Here is an 11,537-nt window from a genome sequence, read left to right as displayed (position 1 = left end):
TTGGAGTCTCACAACAGTAGTTTTATGAGCAGAAATCTTGTCAGGTCTACATACATATAAATGTTCTTTGTAATATAATCTGCCTAAATTGGATTAACGATCTCTAATCACCATTAACTGGCTTGTAAAACTTTCACACCTTGTTAATATAATTTATAATTAATCAAGCATGTAAATGGCTTTTGGACCAATTTAATGGACTCTATGATCCGTACTCTGGTATAACAAATAAATTATCAGAGAGCTATTATGTTTTCTTGAAACAAGAGAATGAATGGCAGAAACTGTCTGTTGACATGCATGTTCTCGGTTTCCACTTTTTACAGAACTTTGAAAACTATAAGATTCTTAGAGGCTTGTCTGGCACAGGTAATCACCTAAAAGACTAATTGCACCTTCTGGCATAAAATAATACATAAAAAAGAACCTCAAATCTATGAATGGCTTTCCTTAAATCAAGCGGAGCATGAGTTGGGGAATGAAAAATGGCATGTAAGGCTGAGGAAGATTTATCAGACTCATCGCACGTACAGGAAAAAAATATCTCTCCTTCCAGCATCATCAGTTCCCTCCAGCAGTAAGTAGTCAACATGCACTTGTAAAGTAACCTAATCACTTATGTACTCATTCAGGATGCCTTTATTGTTCAAGGTAGAAGTGGTAAGTATTGTGTCACAACAGTTCCTAACGAATTATGTCAATGTCCATCTACAACAACATGCTTCAATATTCTAACAGCAAAAATCAGTAGTCTAATTAAAATTAGACCTTGCGTTTTCGGAGGGGCTACTTTTAATTAGACTGCAAAAAATCAGCATAAGGCTTGAACCTATTGTCGATACTGTCTGGCATTCAGGCCTGTGGTCAAAACTTCTTACAATTAACGGGAAAATGTACAAAACTATGTATAGTGATATAAGATCTCGTATTCTTAATGGTTCTGAACAGTCAGATTATTTTCCATGTAATATTGGTGTACGACAGGCAGAAAATTCGTCACCTGCGTTGTTCTCCTTGTATATTAATGATCTTCATAGCTTTTTTGACAGTAGGAATATTAATGGTTTAGACTCTGTAACAGAGGACATATATTCAGAATTAAATCAATATCTAAAACATTTTGTGATACTCTATGCAGACGATACAGTTTTACTATCTGAATCGCAATCTGACCTACAGAAATAATTAGATATGTTGCTTGAATATTGTAATATGTGGAAGCTTAAAGTTAATGTAGAGAAAAGTAAGATTGTTATATTTTCGAGAGGCAGAATGCTAAATAATTTGTCATTTACATATAATAACATATCATTAGAAATTGTGTCTGAGTTTTATTATTTAGGGGTCTTGTTTACAAGATAGGAAGTTTTGCAGCCGCTAAAAAAGCTCAAGCAAGCAAAGCCACGCGTGCTATGTACAATTTAATTCGTAAGGGTAGATCCCATAACTTATCAATCGCGTGTCAACTTAATCTATTTGATAAAATAGTAAAGCCGATTTTGTTATATGGCAGTGAAGCCTGGGGATTTGGAAATAATAAGGTATTAGATGGAGTAAATCTTAAATTTTGTAAAATTTTATTACACTTGAAAATGTCAACCGCCAATTTTATGGTCTACGGGGAACTTGGTAAATATTCTTTAGATATCAATGTAAAACTTCGAATGATCAATTATTGGGGAAAGCTTGTACAGCGGCCAGAAAAACTTCCATCAATATTATATAGACTTGTGTCTCCGGAAATTATGCTCACCATTAGATTATGTTGGGCAAGGCGAAAATACGTATAATTGCCAGTTGTCAACGATGATACTTAATTCTGCAATAAAGGACACGAATTATAAATGGAATGAAAACAATGAATAATATATGAAAGAGTAATCAAGAGAACCAAGGTTATAGCGGTAATCAAAAGAATGTAATCCAGGGACAAAGACCAGACATGGAAAACAGACACACACAACAAAGAACACAAAGCAAATAAAATCATACATACAAAGTAACAAAAGTAAATGAGCAACTCGGACTCCACTAAAAACTGGGAGCATGGACCAGGTGCACCGGTAGGGTAAGCGTCCTCTGCTTTTCTAGAAACACCTGCCGAGTTGCTCATAAAAAGTTAAGTCCGGGGTAGACAAACGAGGAAAGGAAAACTATGACCCGTTGAATAAATCAGTTTTAATGGTGCTGATGGATACACCATAACGATCCACGAGTTCATGATGACGACCATAAAACTTCTGTAGTGATGACTTCAATCTGGTAGCAACATAACCCTGTTCCAGAAGCCTATTTGTTAGAGTTCTAGCGCGATACAAAAAGTCTGTGTAGTTTCGGCAAGCTCTGGCATAACTAAATATTCAAACATCAATTATTTTACAAAGATTGTTACAATTGACTAACCTGCAATAAAGGATGTCGATAAGACAATCCACTCTGGTGAAAGTCGAAATGCAGAATGACCAATTTCGACTTTCACTAGAGTGAATTTAATAAAAGAAAAGTAAAGTCCGTGCAGCGGGAACCTGTTAGCGGAGAGCGGTCCAGTCAACCGTCACATGATGATTACAATAACAATGATAATGATTATGAGATGAAGATGGAATGTATAGGAATATACTCAAAAGTAAATAAGATAATAAACGAAAGTATATTTAAGTATTAAATAAATGTATAACAACCAAAAATATACCAAAATATATATAAATATTTATATTGTGACATTGTCCCTCCTCAAGAACGAAAATTAGTCCTCGAATTCAAATCAGGTTACATGTTACTGTATAGGTGGCAAGACCATTTCTGCCCGACATCCGGGGAAGTATGGACACCATCAAACAGCTTAGTATATTTATAGCGTATTTTCCCGTTTTGACATCTCTGGTGAATGTAATTATGTAATAACGGTGTTGCCACCTGATTCTTAACGTTCAATGCAACAATCCTTTGGTTAAGAGCTAACAAAACAGCATTAAGCCGTTCTTGCATTTTAGGGTATTGGGTCTCATAAGCCAAATATAAAGTTTTACCCACAGATAATCTATGAGTGTTCCATTTCTCAAAGTTTTTGGTAACTATAGTTGCAAAAACTACATGATGACCCATATTTCTGATCCTATTAGACACCATCTCAAGTTTATCCATGTAAGTTTTAACGATAATTTCCTCATCAACAACTGTATCAATGTAAGATTCCTCATACTTGGAGTTCTTATCCCTTACCAATTCACATACATCAGGAATACCACAAACAAAATAAACTATCTTTATTCCTTGGGTTAAACTAAGATGCCTCTCAACGTCTTGGAAAATCCTTAAAATTTTTCCACCCGGATATATAAATACACCACCACAAGCTAAACTTTGTAAACATCTACCACGACTTGAGCAATTTACTAAAGAATTCATATCTGAAATAAACAGATTAACCCCACTAAAAACAACTGTTAACATATAACAAAAGATTATGAGTAAACGTAAAAGAGTACAGATGGTGGCAAGGCCTCGCAACTGCCCCATTACATTTAAAACTATTTATAATACATAAAATCACCATAGCGATCAGGCGGTCTCATAGCTCGCCCACTCCTACGAACTACTGGAGCAGGGACCGGTTCAACTTGTGAGCGACCCAAAACATCACTAACCTCAGAAATATGACTTGACGGACTCAACTCAACAGAACTAAATTCATTACTAACTGAACCTGAAACGTCATTAAAAATGCTCGGGGTGGTTGAGATGTTACGATAATGATCAGAAGTACTCATTTCTACCTCCCTTGATAGGTTATGCATATCACCCGAACACCTATTCAGCGACGAATCCTGCGCACGATCAGGCTGTGCAATATACAAACTGTCAGGACTAAATTCGTTTGCCAAAGGATTTAATCCCTTAGATTTCGAACGTGTAAATGTGTTAACAGCGACCATAAAATCGTCATCGTCCGATTCCGAATCCGACCCCGATCGATCTGTGTAATTTACGTTTACCTCTGGTTCAACAACACCGTTAGTATCCGGACTACATTTATCTGAAACAGTTGATTTATGCACAGTCTGTTTGTCCTTCTCAAAACACGTAAACCTGTCGTTCAGTGGCAGTGAACCAATAGGCAATAATAAATTCCTGTGAACGGTTTTCGTTTGCTTAGAACCGTGTTCCCGTTTAATCACATATACCGGTATACCAGCATCAGGCTGCTCTACTACAACAAACGGGCACCGTTCCCATTTGTTGGCGAGTTTATGTTTTCCACAGATACCCACATTCTTTAATAAAACTCTATCACCCGGATGTAAAACTGAACTCCGAACTTTTCGATCATACCGAGCCTTGTGACGCATTCCCGATTTCTCAGACTCCCGTGTCGCTGTCTTGTAAGCGAACTCAAGACGCTTCTTCAACTTACCGACATAAGTATCGTGCGAACGAACCGAAAGATTATCGGTAGCGGTGCCGAAAAATGCATCCAAAGCTAACCGAGGGTACCAACCGAACATCAAGAATTGTGGGCTATAACCGGTACTCTCATGACGCGTCGCGTTATACGCGTGTACTAATGGGGGAACATAACTCTTCCAATCCGATTTTTGATCATCGTTCAACGTACCGAGCATATTCAAAAGTGTTTGGTTAAATCCCTCCGTTTCCCCATTACCTTGTGGATGGTACGGAGTCGTACGGGACTTCGTTATCCCAGCCAACTTACAGAGCTCAAGCATGACTTTAGATTCAAAGTTACGACCTTGATCACTGTGAAGTCTGGATGGAAACGAATAGTATTGGATGAAATTTTCCCAAAGACACCTTGCTGTAGTATATGCAGATTGGTTTTTCGTCTCGTCATGAAGCTTGATTTCATGTTCAACTAGATTTGTAAAACCGAGATCAGTAGGACCGATCGAAAACACCGATTTCCATTTCTCAATCATACTAATCAGACGCGATTTAATTTCATCTGGTAAGGCATTGTCAATGTTCAAACTTAATTCCTTCAACATATCCGAATAGTATTGGATGAAATTTTCCCAAAGACACTTTGCTGTAGTATATGCAGATTGGTCTTCCGTCGGAATCGCGTATGCAAATCGTGTAAAATGATCTGTCATAACTAGAATATTCTCAAAACCACCCTTTGACATTTCTAATTTCAGAAAATCAAGACATAATAATTCCAATGGCTGACTAGATTCAATATTAACCATAGAAGCCCACCTCCGATCCTTAGACTTTCTCAAAATACAACTAGGACAAGATGCAACTTTCTCTTCAACCTCCGTCACCATACCAGACCAATAGAACCTAGACTGAACCAAATATAATGTACGGTCCCGGCCTTGGTGACCAACATCGTCATATAACCCGCGTAAAGATATGTTACACTATACACGTGGTAAAACTAGCTGCCTTACCTTTTCACCTTTCAAATCACACGTTCTATAAAGAACTCCGTCTGATAGTGTCAGCTTATTCCAATCACTTAGTAACCTTCTTACCTCCCTTTGTTTTTTAGCTAAGTGTCGTTTTGATGGTTTATGACCAGTCAAAAATATTTCAATCACCTGAGCCAAACAATTATCTGACCTTTGCTCATCTGACCAATTTATATCACTTAAACTAGGATCATGGTCAATGTCACACCCTAGAGTGTCTAAGTCGTTAGCCATCAATACACTCTCGGCCAAACCACAATCTGAAACTACTGAGGACAAGCAAACAGCTTTTACAACCTTTTCATCAATAATGGAACCTAAGCCTTTATTACCTTCATTCTTCGAATTAAGCCGAGATAATGCATCACAATCAATGCTTGGTGTACCAGATCTATAGGTGATAGTGAAATCAAAATCAGCCAACGATGCTATCCATCGCTGAGACGTAGCATCAAGTTTAGCTTTTCCGAGCACATACGTCAGCGGATTATTATCGGTTCTGACTTCGAAGCGGTTACCAACTAAAAAATCGTGAAATTTATCATATAATCAGCATACGCAAGAATAGGGGGATTCGTCAACCTATGTATTAACTCATCTCGAGCTTTCTGTTCTACAGCAGTCCATTTCCATGGTATTTTACTCTTAATCTTAGACCGACCTTTCTGTTTCTTCCCGGACGGATGCCCTTTTAACAGATCATTCAAGGGTTTAGCTATCTTGCTATAATCCTCGACAAACTTCCGGTAGAAGGAAGCAAACCCTAAAAACCGTCGTAACTCTCTGACATTGGGAATTTCAGGCCAGTTCTGCACGGCCGATAATTTCTCATCATCCAGTTTAATACCATCAACTGATACTACAAAACCAAGGTACTTTACCTCAGTCTGGAAAAATACGCACTTACTACCTTTCAGTTTAAGACCATTGTCACTGAGACAACGAAATATTGGTTCTAGCCTAGAAAAATGTTTATCCACCGACTTGGAGAAAACTATAATATCATCAAGAAAAACAAGACAGTCACGTAAATGCAGTTCCCCCATGCATTTTTCTATCATTCTCTGGAAACATGCAACAGCATTGTAAGACCAAATGGGAGCCGATTGCATTCGTAAAATCCAAGCGGACCGACCGAAAACGCTGTTTTATGCTTGTCTTCCTCCCTAATTCCACACTGCCAATAGGCCGACCGAAGATCAAATTTGGAAAAATAAGTCGCTCCAGCCAGAAGCTCGATCGTAGCATGGGAACAGGAAAAGAAGTCCCTTCTAAATATGGAATTTCCAGAACTACCTCTACATAGCCTAAATAAGGTAAACGACCACCATTAGCTAAACTAACTGTCAATAAATCATCAACTTTTTTGAAAGTTGGACAAGGTTTCAACCTGCTTAACAACGGTTCAGCAATAGTTGAAATCATACTTCCACTGTCAAGAAGTGCCTTGCATTTTACTTGATTGACTATGACATCACTCTCATTGGCATTGCCAACTAACCTTTCAAATAAATCACCATTTACAGGGCTTGTATCAAAATCAGTAGAGTCCCCAATGCGCCCTTCATTCAAGACTCCTACCCGTTTAAATACGGTTTACTGTTCTGTTGACCCTGAACCTGAGGTTGTTGGTTGAATGACCCACGTCGGTTCGAACTACCTCTACCTCTCTTATTTTTATAGCCACCCCTATCCCTGCGCGTTACCACGATTGTGATTACCGTAGGCATTCTGAGGAACACTATTCTGTTCTTTGAGATTCTTGAGTTCGGTTTCTATCGACTCCATGAAAGTACCAATCTGATCAATTTTCTTAACCAGATCCGAAATCGACTTGGAATCAGTAGACATCGAGCTATGTTGAACACCTTTTCCGGAAGATGCAATATTTTCATTTCTCGAAGAGTTAGACAGATCTAATTCAATTGCTCGAACATCGCGAAGTAATTCATCGAAGGATTCTGCGGAATCATATTTATGTCGACTTACATTCTTGAGAAGCGGATCATGCAAGCCTGACCAAAATTTTGATCTGAGCATGTCATCTTTTTGAAGTGTAAACAATTGACCCTTATCAATTGCGGAGTGCAAAATCGATTGCAATTTCATGCCATAATTCGCGACCGATTGATTTGGCATCTGTCGTTCCGTATAAAACTGTTGCAGTAAGGCTTCGCTGCTATAAACATTACCATAGACCCCCTCTATTTTTCCAAAACCTGATCAGGAGAGGAAACTTCCGGTATTGTCAATAATAAATTTCTAGCCGAACCCTTTAATGAATTTCTCATAGATTGAATCAAAACAGTGTCCTCAAATTTTTTCTCCCGTATTAAACATTTTACCTCGTATTTCCACACATCAAATGTGGTTTCAGATTTCTCCTCACCCGAAAAAGTAGGCAAACGCAGTCTTTGCCAGTTGGAATTACTAGCAGCCGATACCGTATCGTCTTTCTGTAGAGGTACAAGGGTGTATTTTCGGGCAGGTGTAGGGGGAGGCGATTTACCTGAAGTTTGACCTTGGTCTCGCTTAACTACCTCTCTTGGAGTGCTATGTCTAATAAGGTCAAATTCTGTATCTGTTACAACCTTATATTGGGTATTTTGATTCAGATATTTTATCATTTTCTGAATTTCGTCATTAGAAAGTTTTTCTGGATTATCTTGACCCCTCTGCTTTAAAGCAGTGTCCGTAAAACTCACATCTCTACTCATGATCGAATAGGGGTTAAATGTATGAATATATGAATGATAAAATGAAAAATGACTCACCAGTCTGTCAAAGTCTGATTAAATGTGCATAGAAACAAGAGAAACGGGATCATGCAGGAGCTGAACTATATAATCAAAATTTATCAATCTAGAAACAATTAATAAATTCACATATGTAAATAAATATTAATAAAATTTGCTGTCTATAAAATTGAAAAATTAACAGTTTTTTGTTTTATTGTACTGGTTCACTGAAATCTCCAATCACAGTTACGGTATACTGATCTTTTATAGTTGTCCTTGTCCTTGACGAGTATGGACGATAAATTTTCTGAATACAGTTTGACATCAAAAATAACGGTCAGAATAAACTACAATGAGCTGTTAAAGTTATATGTGGATGGAATGCGCAATGAATGGAAATTAATCTCCATAATCCATCGGACTTTTCACCAGAAATTAATACGTATAATTTGTTCACAACAGCGCTGTATATATATAAATTTATCGGAGCTAATCATTTACGCTAACACTTATATTTCAAGCGAAACTCGTAATGTAACTCACAGGATATAAGTTATACCAAGCTGCAAAACACAACGTTAGTTATACAATCGCATTACCAAATGAAGTGTCGACGATTAAACTAGAATTATAACAGACTTCACAAAGTCATCGTGCCCTCACTAAAGTTGACAAGTTTACAACATATCCATGACAACAATAAAATGGAAAATGCGGTGCCAAACTAATGATGACAGTCGTAGATATACGAAAGTCGTAGAGCCATACTATTGGTGAACTTGGTATAATATTTTAACGTAAATAGATAAATGGTCGTTGGGCCAAAACTAAAGCAGACGAGCGTTGACAAATAAGCAATCATTCTCGCTGGAGCCTCCAAAATGTCGCCGGAAATTATGCTCACCATTAGATTATGTTGGGCAAGGCGAAAATAAGTATAATTGCCAGTTGTCAATCCACTCTGATGAAAGTCGAAGTGCAGAATGACAATTTAATAAAAGAAAAGTAAAGTCCGTGCAGCGGGAACCTGTTAGCGGAGAGCGGTCCAGTCAACCGTCACATGATGATTACAATAACAATGATTATGATTATGAGATGAAGATGGAATGTATAGGAATATACTCAAAAGTAAATAAGGTAATAAACGAAAGTATATTAAGGTATTAAATAAATGTATAACAACCTAAATATAACAACCAAAAATATACCAAAATGTATATAAATATTTATACTGTGACACTTGCATTACAAAAGCACGATATTAATATAGAATGAATAAAACATGTTAGATCTAGTATTTTACATGGTTGCGGAATGTCATTTATATAGAATAGCCAATCGTTTACAAATCTAACTTGGTTGTATAACAATGTAAAACAAATTTTAATTGATCAGTTTAACAATGTTGGTATTCAGATATAAACACATCACCAAAAGCCTTAAGTTACCGTCTCTTTAAGGATAGATTGGAATTACATTAATATTCTTGATGACAAAAACGTCGTTACGATGTGCAGATTTCGAACACTTAACCATCATTTGCCCATAGAAAAGGGAAGATGGCAGAACATTCAAAGAGAGCAAAGGAAATATACTTTCTGTAATTCAGGTGATATCGGCAACGAGTTCCACGTTTTATTTGTTTGTAAAATTTTGGAAAACGATAGAAAAAAGTTATCGAAAGAAAAGTATATCTGCAGACCAAACTGTTTAAAATTGAACGAATTGATGAACACAAAGAACGTTTCAGTGCTTGTTCAATTATGCAAATTCATGCAAATTATTAATAAAAAGAATTAATCTCTAGGATAAATGTTTAAATACTTGTACAAACTCTGTCTTACTTTTTACACTATATTTATATTATTTACTGTATTAATGTATCTCTATACCACTGTTTATATGTGGTTTATGAGAATAAATATATATATATATATAGAAGGGTCTGAAAAATTCCCAACAATGTTAGAACTGTCAAATTTGCGAAGCAAGTTTTTGTCGTTCCCTCCGCGGGACTCGAACTCGTACTGCTGTGACATCTATGGCAACATATATATTGAAAAAAGAACCGTTTTCAATGTTCACCTACTACCAAAAACAGTAGAAAAAGACAAAGTAAATCTACTCCAGTATCAAGAAAAAAGTTACAATTCAATATAGAGACTATCCAGGAAAATGACATTCTGAATGAAACACTTACATGTATAGATGTCAGTCCAGAATTACCACATGCCTAACTTAGTTTAAACATTTTTATCTGTAATAAACAAAATGGATCAGACACAGGTAAAATAATATACTTATGAAGTCTTCCCCTGAAATAATAATAATTACAATAAAGTATAGGCATACAAATTCACTAATGTTATTCATGTTTTACAAAGTTAAGACGAGACAGTAAAAATATAACATTAGGTGATGTGGTGAGATGTGATGTGTACTTATTCAACTCAAGCAATAAAGAATCCTTTCGTGCATTTAACGAAGGAATATACACGGTCCAACACAAACTGATATTGTTTTTCTGATATATTTTCTGAAAGACCAATAAGTAGATGTAGGTCTATATTGCAAAATTCAAGAACCCTCTGTAGGTTGCTCATTAGTTTGGTTCTTGCATTGCTATAAGGAGGGCATACAAAAAAGTAATGGTGAGCAGTCTCGTACGTATGACCACAATGACACGGCGGACTTTGTATGAAAAGGATAAAGAATTACGTTGACTTATCAATATACCGGTATTTAAATTTCTTGGACCGTAGCAAAAATGTTTGGGAACAGTTAATTTACCACTGGTGTTCAGTAAACACGATTTAAATTGTTTGGGTGCCTGAATCTCCCTTAATGTTCTGTCTAGATTATTCCATTCAACTATTGTTGATGGAAAAAAGAATTCACGAGTCACCGACAGCGTACAAAAGGGAACAATAATATCTCCACCATTCCGAAGCGGATATACTGTAGTAGATTGAATCTTCGGTGGTATAAGATCTTGTAAATAATCCGAAGCCATTTTATTATATATTTTATGAAATTAATTTAATTTCTTACGTTTTCGTCGATTTTCTAGTTTTTCCCATCCAATTTCTCGATATACTTGCTCCGATTTGGTGAATATCGGTAAGCTAGTTATTATCCTAGCAGCTACAAGTTTTAAAGTTTCTAGCTTTTGAGTGTTTACTATCCCACAATTACCCCAGACTTCTGAGGCATATTCAAATAAAGGTCGGATATACATTGAGAACAGTTTTTCTAAGTGATTCCGAGAAAGTTTAAATTTTAATTTTCAAAGAATACTAAGATGCTTTCTAATCGAGTAGCTAGATTTTCTATGTGATCGTTCCATTTTGCGTCATCACTA

The sequence above is a fragment of the Perna viridis genome, chromosome 11, assembly GCF_037379345.1.
Source record: "Perna viridis isolate PV_CMFRI_1.1 ecotype Kerala chromosome 11, ASM3737934v1, whole genome shotgun sequence".
Classification (NCBI taxonomy): Eukaryota; Metazoa; Mollusca; class Bivalvia; order Mytilida; family Mytilidae; genus Perna; species Perna viridis.
This window is presented reverse-complemented; position numbering follows the sequence as displayed.